Below are 11,340 nucleotides of genomic sequence, written 5' to 3' on the forward strand. Positions count from 1 at the left end.
TTCCTTAGAGAGATATAATACATGTCTTGGGACAGATGCTGACTCCTGACTTGAGAGCTCGAGTTCTGAGGGAAGCTACTACTTTTGGAGATGAATGGCTTGAACCTGAGATAAGGGGAAAGAGGGAACATGAAATAGCCCTCCTCCCTACTGGGAGCCAAGCAGTTCCCACGACAGAGCCAGACTGGAACTATAACATGGCTAACTGGGATCAGAATCACTTTGCCAGATGTATTCTTGAGGGACTCAAGCGAATACACACTAAGACTTTATGCTAAGTTGGCTGACATAGAGCAGGATGAGAAGGAAACTCCTGGCAAATTCCTAGATAATTATGGGAGGCTCTCTGCAAGTTTACTGACATTGATCCTGAAAATGCAGAGGAGGAATGATCTTAAAAGATAGGTTTCTCACTCGGTTGGTTCCAGAAATCTGCTGTAAGTTACACAAACAGGCGTTCAGACTAAATCAGTCTTTAGAAAAACTGTTGCAGCTGGCTCAGACAGTATATTACAGTAGAGAAATGAGGATAAATGACAACAGACAAGAACCAAAGAAAAGACCCAGGCTGTAGTGATGGCTGTGAGAACTGCTATGAATCAACCTGAAGAGAAAAATGCCCAAAGGGACCCAGGTGAAAAAGTGTGGACTTATTATCACTGTGGAGAGGAGGGGCATCTCAAGTGGGATTGCCCTCAGGCATCTAAGCTGCCCCTGGCTCCATGTCTGGTCTGCAAAGGACCACGCTGGAGGAGAAACTGCCCTCTGAGGCATAGGCCCCAGGGGTCAGACTCTCAGGACAATCAGGACTGAAGGTGCCCAGGGTCCCCACACAACCCCCCATCCTAATAGGCCTTGAGGAACCCTGGGTATTAATAACTGTGGAGGGCCAATCAGTCAATTTTTTTTTTGGACACTGGGGCAAATTTCTCTGTCCTCACTGAAGCCCCTGGCCTGCTTTCCTTCCAATCCACTACCGTAATGGGACTATCTGGACAAGCCAAATGTTATTATTTCAGACATCATTTAAGCTGCAACTTGGACTCTGTACTATTTTCTCCTGAGTTTCCATTCGTGCTGGAGTCTCCCTCACCCTTTCTGCGGAGGGATACACTGAGCAAGGTCCAGGCCTGTTTTCATAAATGTGGAGGCTGCTCCTTTTCTCCCATTAATTGAACAAAATGTAAATCCTAAAGTGTGGGCTGATGGAAAAACTGTGTGTTGAGCACAAAATGCTGTTCCTGTCTTTATCAAGCTCAAAGACCCTCACCTATTTCCACATCAAAAGCAGTACCCACTGAAAGTTTAAAGAAGGGTTAAAACCCCTCACTGAGAATTTAAAGGAGCAGGGGCTGTTAATTCCCTGTAACAGTCCATGCAACACTCCTATTTTGGGTATACAAAAATCAAATGATAAATGGAGACTAGTTTTATGAATAATAAGATTTATGAATAATCTTATTATCTCATAATAAGATTTATGAATAATAAATGAGGCTGTGGTTCCTTTTACTCATGTGCCGAAAACAAATGGATTTTCTTGCTTACAGGTCTGGGTAGACACTTTTACTGGATGAATTGAGGCCTTTCCCTGCTGTAATGAACAGGCTAAGGAAGTTATACAAATTTTAATCCCTGAAATTATTCCCAGGTTTGGGCTGCTGCAGAGCCTCCAGAGTGACAATGGCTCCACCTTTAAAGCTGTAACTCAGCAGGTGTCAAAAGCTTTAGGAATAGAATATTACTTATATTATTACTGGAGATTCCAATCCTCAGGAAAAGTTGAAAAAACTAATGACATTATGAAGAGACATCTGCACAAATTAACTCAAGAGACACAGGAAAATTGTCTTAAAATTCTATCCATAGCTTTAATGAGGGTTTGAACTGTCCCCCAAAAGGAGGGACTGTTCCCCTTTGAATGTATTTATGGAAGACCCTTCTTATGCACAGACATTATTATAGACCCTGAAGCCTTAGAATTAACTATGTGACTCAGATTTCAGCTTTTAAACCTCCTCATCAACTGACGGCTTCCCATGGTGGGTTTCTCCATTCAAGGGAAGGACTTTCTTCAACTCTGTGAATACCTTCACCACCAACAACAATCGTACGTGATGCCTCTTCTTGATCTGATGACATCTAACAATCCTAAGATGGACTGGTATAACTTAACTAAGCACATAATGTGACTTTCAATTTTAGAATTAAAATTTTATGTTTTAACTTGGTTTAATGACCTTTTTGCCTTACATCTGTAACTGTAAAATGGGGTTTGTTTCCAACCGTCTGAAAGCTCTTAAGTTACAGATGGCTGTCCAGGTTCCTACAAGTGCTGCGGCCTCCCCCAACTATTACTGGGGCCCCTGGTCAAAGACCCTCCTAGGAGGGTTAGCAGAATATGTTGCCTCAACAGTTTAGGGACTATGCCCCTCAACAGCAGGAAGTACTTATGGAATGAAAACGATGCCCCTTTCTCTTGGCAACATAATTCTCCTAAAAGAAAGGGGGGGGGGAGGGGAATGAGAGAGTCAATTCTTAGGCAGGCTGATAAGAAGTCCAGGGTCCCTGAGGAGGAGAGAAGGGTCTGGGGTTCTCAAAGAGGAGACAGGGGTCTGGAATTCTCAAGGAGGAGGAAAGGCCAAAATTACTTTTTTTGTTCTATATTCCTTAGTAAGGATTATATAACAGCAATGTATCATGCTTGAGGACAGTTTCTCCTTCCTGAAAACCTGGCTAATCCTGTTATCTTAAAATATAAATTATGGGAGTGGGTCTAGTAAGATCTTTACAACCTTAACACATTCTTTTGACTTATTGTAATAAGTAATTAAAAAAGTATATAACTCCCTTTCTTAGACTAGTGGGGGGTGGGCACTCTCCATCCCCTTTCTGATGTCTATGTCAGAAACTTTCTCTGGCCCTTTTCTTACTTTAATCAAACTCTGCTACACAAAGCTCCTGAGTGATCCAGGCTGGTCCTTGGTCCTGAACTTAAATCTTCTTTTTCAGAGATCATGAATCTGACATCGTTCACCATAGGCTGTCAATGGCTCAAGAGGTCCTGCTGAGCTGAGAGTCTCCGGCATAAGGATGGCTTCCATCTCCTTGTCGTTGTTTGGCAGGACATGCTGTCCCTTCTCACGGGGATGGCCCTGAGCTGTGCCATTCCCGCACTGGCTCAGATACCTAATCCTGCACCTTCCACCCCTATTTTACTCATTCTTCATTTTAGAAATCATTAGGCACCTGATGCTATCAGGAACTGACCCAGTGATGGTTCTAACTCCAGGCCAGTCCGGGAGCAGATCAGGGACCAGCCCTCACCAGGCTAAAGTGGAGCTGCGTCTGCCTCTCCTGCAGACCCTGAGAGACAGACCCTATGTCTCTGAGCATTTTTGTCTCTGAGATAAGACTGTGGTGGCAAACATCAACAGAGCTCTCCACATGCTTGGGAGCCTAAGGGTTCTTTCTTAAAATGCCTAGAAGTTGGACAATTCGTGGAGAGGGGACAGGCCAGCTCCATGGTCTGAGAACAGCAGGACAGAGGCTGGGACACATTCAGGACGTGAGCAAATCCTCCCTGTCTTTACTCCCATGCCCCTGGCGCGTTGGCACATCCCCTGAAGTGATTACTTGGAGCCATGGTAGCCACCAATACGGTCACATCTGCCTCAATGTTTGAGTCCTCCTACTGAGTGCTGCTTCCTGTTCCTGTCACAGCCCAGACCTCCCTTGTCTGCACTGGACAGGGCTGACCACCACACTCACATGGAACATGGGGACAAGCTGTATGATGGCCAGAGAAAGTGCTAGAGGAAATCTATCCTAAATAAGAAGGAGTGTGGAAGGCAGGGGACACAAAGCTATGGGGCCCCTAAGAAGTTGAGGGGATTAGTGAGAGGGTGAGGTCAATCAGCTTTAGAGCAGTTTCACATTTTCTAGAGGTGAGATCTTTGTCATCCTGGAACTGGCTGATTTTGGTGGGAGTGAGCTCCCTGGGAGTCAGGGTGTGCAGTTGAAGCCTGGTTGGTTAGGGGCTCCTTGAAGGAGTGGTGACCCTCCCAGCCTGAAGTTCTCCTAGAAGGAGGCCTGAGAGAGTTCATTCTTTCCAACAGTAGAAGTGTGCATGACCATGTAGGTTGTCCAGCTTTCCTCTTCTGGCAGAGTTGACTCCAACCCTCACATGAGAGCAGAGGGGACAGTCTGGCCTGGGGCAGGCAGGGTTCACTCTGATATGTGTTTGGAGCTGCTGCTAAGAGTGGAGTTGGTGGTCTGCCCTATGCTCCATGGCCAACCACCCTGGCCTCCCACCCCTGGCCTGTGGAAGCAGTCACATTCATCATGACCAAGCTTTTCTGTCCAAATCTGCTTACCCCCTGGTCATACGCACAATAGATTCACTGTGACCAGAGTGACTATCTTTTCCCCACACCCCAGGCTGGCTGTCTGCTCCTCTGCTCCTGGGGTTCCCAGCTTCCTGTTTCTGTTCTGTTTCCCAGGGCTATTTGTCCACCTCAGGAGCCTCGGGTCATCAAAACAGTGACCGTTAGGGTGCCTGGGGGAGCACATGAGGAATAATTTGCATTTTCATCTGGGAAGCCAGTCTCTCAGTTTGCTTTATAAAAACATACTCACACATTCCTTTGGCTGTTGAGATGACCCAGGGTGGCTGCAGTGTTGGCTTCACTGAATCTGTGAGTTGAGCCTGAGAAATGCCTTAAGGGGGTGAATCAGAATAATCCAGTGTTCTCAGAAGCCTCTGTTTGTAATGACTGAGTCCTGAGTCCTTTCCTAATATATCTAGTTATCATGTGTGTCTGAGGCCCTACAGCAGCAGCAGCATCTAAGACCTGGTCAGAATTGCAAGGTCTCAGGCACTGAATTTAAGATTGTATTTATTCAAGGCCTCCTGATTATTTCTACTCTCATTAAAGTTAAAACCCACATTTATATAACACCCCCTGATTATTTCCACTCTCATTAAAGTTCAGACCAGTGGTCCTGACTGATCTTGCCCAGAGCAGTGAGAGGTAGGGGATCGTGTTGTTCAGAGTCCAGGTTCCCAGGACTAATCTGTCAGTGATGCTGCCCATGTCCTGCTGAGTGATGACTGCAGTCCTCCTGTGATGTCAGGAGGGTCATGGCTCACCCAGGACATGTGCTCCCGGGAAGGACTCCTGACCCAGGTCTGTGCTGACGATAATGACGTGGTGTTGAGGATCCTGCTCCCTCCTCCACCTCTGGCTTCCTGTGCAGGGAAGTGAGAGTGAGGAGGAGGCAGCAGAGAGCACCTGGGGTACCGGTCAGAGGCAGGCCATGTGCTCCAAGTGCCTGCTGCAGGAAACTCTTGAGTTTTGGTGTAAACAGGAGATGAAACTGGCTCAATTATACCTGTTACCCTCAGCTAGGTAGTATTCATGGCACCTGCATCTTTGGATGACTCTACTTCCAGCTGTAATTCGAGGGATTCGAGGTCTCAAGTGGGATTCAAGGTCTCAAGTGGCCAATTAGCATTTGCTTGAGCTCTGAGTACGCTGGGACTCCCAACTCCTTTAGTCCCTGAAAGATGCAACCCTGTGGCTAACCTTGCTTTGATACATCTCAGCCCAAAACAGGAGGAGCAGGAAGCCTGAAATTCCTCTGGGAGCACTGGGGTCCACCAGGTGAGAAGCAACTCAGAGGGACCCAGTGGCCCTTCTTGGAAAGGTCTCCTGAGGCTGCAGGTGTGACCTCCTGGCCCACACCACACCATTCTCCTTTGCTTCATCCTGGCGTGTTGGTGTGACAAAGAGTAATGTGCAGGGCTCTGTGTCTGCAGAAGAGGCACAACCCTCTCTAAGTCATAATATGGCCCTTCCCTCATTGCAGGTCAAGTAAATGTATCTGTTAAGATATTTTAATCCTGCACTGAAAAATCAAAGCCAATTTATAAATGTGATATATGATTATTAGAAAATTAGAGGAAGTATGAGAGTAAAATCCTGGAGAAAGTTGTGTTATGCATATGCTAAGGAAAACAAGGCTCTTAAGGCTCAAAAATCATTAGACAAAGTAGATTTAAGGGAAAAAGTTTGCTTATAAAGGGATATTTCCAAATAAAAATGTTCAATCCACATGGATTATCAGAAAATTTAAGTTTGTATACCACTAAAGAGACTTCCTTGGTGGCTCAAATGGTAAAAGTATCTGCCTACAATGCAAGAGACTTGGGTTGGATTCCTGGGTTGGGAAGATCCCCTGGAGAAGGAAATGGCAACCCACTCCAGTATTCTTGCCTGGAAAATTCCATGGACAGAGAAGCCTGGTAGGCTACAGTCCATGGGGTCGCAAAGAGTCAACAGGACTGAGTGACTTCACTTCACTTCACCACTAATGAAGATTTTAAACATATGAATCAAAAACTGACAGAATTAGAAATGCAAACATCAAAATCATGATTTAAATTTATCATACTTCTCTCAGTAATTGATGAAACAAATCAAAATATTGCTGTCATGTATTCGACTGATTCAAAATATGAAACATGATATCACAAAAAACTGTGGAAAATTCTTAGAAAGATGGGAATTCTTAAAGAAATGCCTCCAAAAAAACCTGTATCCAGGTCAAGAAGCAACAGATAGAACAGGACATGGAACAACAGACTGGTTCCAAATTGGGAAAAGAGTACGTCAAAGCTGTGTATTGTCACCCTGCTTATTTAACTTCTATGCAGAATATATCACGGGAAATGCCAGACTTGATGAATCACAAGCTGGAATCAAGATTGCTGGGAAAACCAGGATAACCTCAGATATGCAGCTGACACCACCACTATGGCAGAAGTTGTAGAGGAATTGAAGAGCCTCTTGATGAAGGTAAAAAGGAGAGTGAAAAAGCTGGCTTAAAGGTCAACAGTCAAAATACAAAGACTATGGCATCTGGTCCCATCACTTCATAGCAAATAGAGGGGGAAACAATGAAAACAGTGACAGATTTTATTTTCTTGGGCTCCAAAATCACTGCAGGTGGTGACTGCAGCATTGAAATTGAAAGATGTTTGCTCCTTGGAAGAAAAGCTATGACAAACCTAGACAGCATATTAAAAAGCAGGGACATCACTTTGCTGACAAAGGATCGTATGGTCAAAGCTACGGCTTTTCCAGTAGTCATGTACAGGTGTGAGAGTTGGACCATAAAGATAGCTAAGTGCCAAAGAATTGATGCTTCTGAACCGTGGTGTTGGAAAAGGCCCTTGAGAGTCCCTTGGACTGCTGAAATAGCTGAAAGAAATTAAAGACAACCTTAAAAATGAAAGAGAATCCATGTGCTTGAGTTGGAAGAGAACAAAATTACCCAGTGTGATCTAAGCTTCAATGTCACACTTTCAAAATCACAGTTATGTTTTGCAGAAAATGAAAAGTACATTTTAAAATTCGTATGGAGTCTCAAGAAAGATCAATAGTCAAAACAATCTTGAAAGCAAAGTTGGAAGTCCCAGACTTTTCAAAGAAATTTATGTATTTTTAGTTGAAGGATAATTGCTTTACAACATTGTGTTGGTTTCTGCCATACATTAATGTGAATGCCGTAAGTATACACATGTCTCCTCCTTCTTGAACCGCCCTCTCACTTCCCACCCCACCCCACCCCTCTAGCTTGTTACAGAGCCCGGTTTGAGTTCCGAGTCATACAGCCAATTCCCACTGGCGAACTGTTTTTTATGTGGTGATGTATGCGTTTCCATGACACTCTTTATTCGTCCCGCCCCCTCTCTCCTCCTCCTGCGCATGTCCGTAAGTCTGTCCTCTAGGTCTGCACCTCGACTGCTGCCCTGCAACTAGGTTTATCAGTACCACATTTTTTAGGTTCCGCATATATGCAGTAACATACAACACTTGTTTTCCTCTTTCTGACTTACTTCACTCTGTATCATACACTCGAGGTTCATCCACCTCATTAGAACGGACTCCAATGTGTTCCTTTTCGTGGCTGAGTAATATTCCATCGTGTATATGTACCACAGCGTCTTTATCCATTCATCTGTCTATGGACATCCAGGTTGTTTCCATAGCCTAGCTATTGTAAATAGTGGTTCAATGAACATTGGGGTAAGTGCATCTTTTTTATTTTAGTTTCCTCAGGGTATATGCCTAGTAGTTGGATTACTGGACATACAGCAGTTTTGTTTCTAGTTCTTTTTAATTTTCTTTTTTAAAAAATATATTTATTTTTAATTGATTGATGATTGCTTTACAATATTGGCTTGATTTCGGACATACACTAACATGAATTAGCCATAAGTGGGAAGTTGAAGAGGGAGGGGACATGTGTACATCTATTCCTAGATTTTAAGCAATCTCCATACTGACTTCCATAGTCACTGTATCTATTTACATTCCCACCAACAGTGCAATAGTATTCCTATTTCTCCACAGCTTTTCCAGGATTTTTTGCTTGTGGATTCTTTGGATAATGGCCATTCAGACTGGTGTCAAGTGATAGCTCATTAGAAAGAAAGATTTTTAAAGATCCTGTCTTTTACACCCAACCCCAACAGTCTCACTCTAAAGAAGATAAAGCTAATGACTTTCCTTACAAGAACTCATGACTAATGGCACTTAGCTATGAAAATCTGTTATTTCTGATTCATTATGAGCACTGAGACAAGATTCAAATATTCACAGAGAAAGAAGCGTAATGCACGTTGTGATAGTGAGCACGGCATCCCAAGCTGTCTCATCCCAGGAATTAAATGAGGTCAGCCACATTCATCAGCATTTGCTCCACTGCAGTATTGTAGAAAGTCTCAAAGTCATAAAGAATCTTCTTGTCTTCTTCAGTAGCAAAGTTTATAGCCACACTTTTCCTCCCAAATAGGCCCCATCTGCCACTTCTGTGAACATCATTTTCATGATTGGTAGGTAGATCATAGTTTATAATCAGTGACCCTTATTGTATATCAGTCGCACAACCCAGCAAGTCAATAAGAGATCAGAACACAACTTGATCCTGATCGGAGTTCCCTCATGATTACAACTCTTTCCTTGTGATTTATGTCACCATGCACAGAAGAAACTATGAAGTCCCTGCCATGCATTTTCTCTATGAGTCAGTCTACTTTGTGCCTTGTGTTGAGAAAAATAATGGCCTCTGTAATCGTTAGTGTTTCATACAAGTCACAAAAGTATGTCCAACTTTCATTTCTCTCTCTCAACATTAATATAAAATTGTTTGATTCCTTCAGTTCAGTTCAGTTCAGTCACTCAGTCGTGCCAGACTCTTTGAGACCCCATGAATCCCAGCACACCAGGCCTCCCTGTCCATCACCAACTCCCGGAGTTCACTCAAACTCATGTCCATCGAGTCAGTGATGCCATCCAGCCATCTCATCCTCTGTCGCCCCCTTCTCCTCCTGCCCCCAATCCCTCCCAGCATCAGGGTCTTTTCCAATGAGTCAACTCTTCGCATGAGGTGGCCAAAGTATTGGAATTTCAGCTTCAGCATCAGTCCTTCCAATGAACACCCAGGACTGGTCTCCTTTAGGATGGACTGGTTGGATCTCCTTGCAGTCCAAGGGACTCTCAAGAGTATTCTCCAACACCACAGTTCAAAAGCATCAATTCTTTGGCGCTGAGCTTTCTTCACAGTCCAATTCTCACATCCATACATGACCCCTGGAAAACCTTCAAGGGTCAATTATTCCTTTTTCACCAGAATTTGAATTGGGTTTCTCATGAATTTTGGTCACTTCCAACACAGCTGTGGGCCTTGTGGCAGAAAACAACATCACGTGAATATTTGTATTTAATTTTTGGAAAATCTCGTAGATTTAATCCTTAAACCCTCAGCTCAGTATTTTATCTGCTTCACCCAGAACAAGCATTTTGACCCGTTTTGGAAAAAGATAATTGTTTAACACATCAGAAACTCTCTCACGTGTACCAAAAACAACATTGGTGCTTCTGCCTGCAGTTTTGCATTTTATTTAGAACATTGGCTACACCAGTGCAGACATGACAAGTTGCTCCCACGTAGTCTCTAAGTGCCAGAATTACTTTTTGTATCTGTCAAGCCAGTTGTCTGGCAGGGGCCAATATTGTGCTTGGGTCTCCTGGAACTCAGTCTCCAACCATTGAGCAAGTGTAGCTGTCTTGCCAGTACCTGACTGAGCTGATAATCACATCATACTCCTTAATACGTGGAATAATAGCTCTGCTGAATAACTCATGATTTCTCAAAAGCATAAGCATAGGTGCCCCAAATAAGACATTCCTTAAGTTCATATTATCGATGTTATCAACAGCCTCATTCCAGTTGCTCTCGATGACACCAGTGGGTCCACTCCCTCTGGGTCGTGGTCACCATGTTCTCTGTTGTTATGATCTATGGAACTGCCAGACATGATCTGAAGAGCCACTCAGCGCCCAACTGAAAGGCTCTCAGCCTTCTCACTTTGGAAACATAATACAAATCTACAGTAATCAGAACAGAATAGTATTGGCACAAAGGCAGATTGTAGAGCAATGGAGCAGAATACAGAGCTCAGAAATGAAGCTTCATCAATTTAGTCAAATGGTCAACAAGTGTGCCAAGATGACTCACAGGGAAAAGACAGCCCCTTCAACAAACAGCATTGGAAAACTAGCTGCTTATGTGAAAAAGCCTAATGTGGGCCCTTACCTTCTTCATGAACAAATACTAACTTAATATGGATTAAAAACCTAAATGTATGACCTAAATCTCTTAAACTCCTGGAAGAGAACATCTGAGAAAAACTCAATAACCTTAAATTTAACAATGATTTTTTGGATATGACACCAACATCATATGAAAAAAAAAAAAAAAGGAAAATAGACACATGTGACTACATCGAACTAAAAATGTGTGCATTAAAGACTTAGGTAGCAGTATGGAAAGGCAACCTGTGATCTGGAAGAAAATGTTTAAAATGTTATGTCTGATAAGAGGATGATATTCAGAATATATAAGGAATTACTACAATTAAATGAACCAATAACCTAAATTAAAATTTTCATGTTACTTAAAGATATTTCTCTAGAGATAACCTACAAATTGCCAACAAACATATAAGAAAATGCTCCAAATCGATAATCATAGGGAAATATTAAAAAACAACAAAGAGATTATACCTCACAATCATTATAATGGCTGACATGAAAGAGAAAGGAGAAGAACATATACTGACTGTTATGTGGAGAAATTGCAACACTTTTGCACTTTTGGTAGGCATAAAAATGGTACAGTCACTATGAAAAGTAGTATAGCGTTCTTCCTAAAATTAAAAAGGAATTCCAATATTATGCAATCAAATATCTGGGTATATAGAAAAAAATA

At 42.9% G+C, this 11,340-nt stretch overlaps 1 pseudogene; it reads right to left on the minus strand.

The window, feature by feature from the left end:
- Positions 1-8,733: 8,733 nt before the first annotated feature.
- On the minus strand, positions 8,734-10,387 carry LOC139180136 (eukaryotic initiation factor 4A-II-like; annotated as a pseudogene).
- Between the last annotated feature and the right edge of the window lie 953 nt (positions 10,388-11,340).

The sequence above is a fragment of the Bos indicus genome, chromosome 3 (assembly GCF_029378745.1).
Source record: "Bos indicus isolate NIAB-ARS_2022 breed Sahiwal x Tharparkar chromosome 3, NIAB-ARS_B.indTharparkar_mat_pri_1.0, whole genome shotgun sequence".
Taxonomy (NCBI): Eukaryota; Metazoa; Chordata; class Mammalia; order Artiodactyla; family Bovidae; genus Bos; species Bos indicus.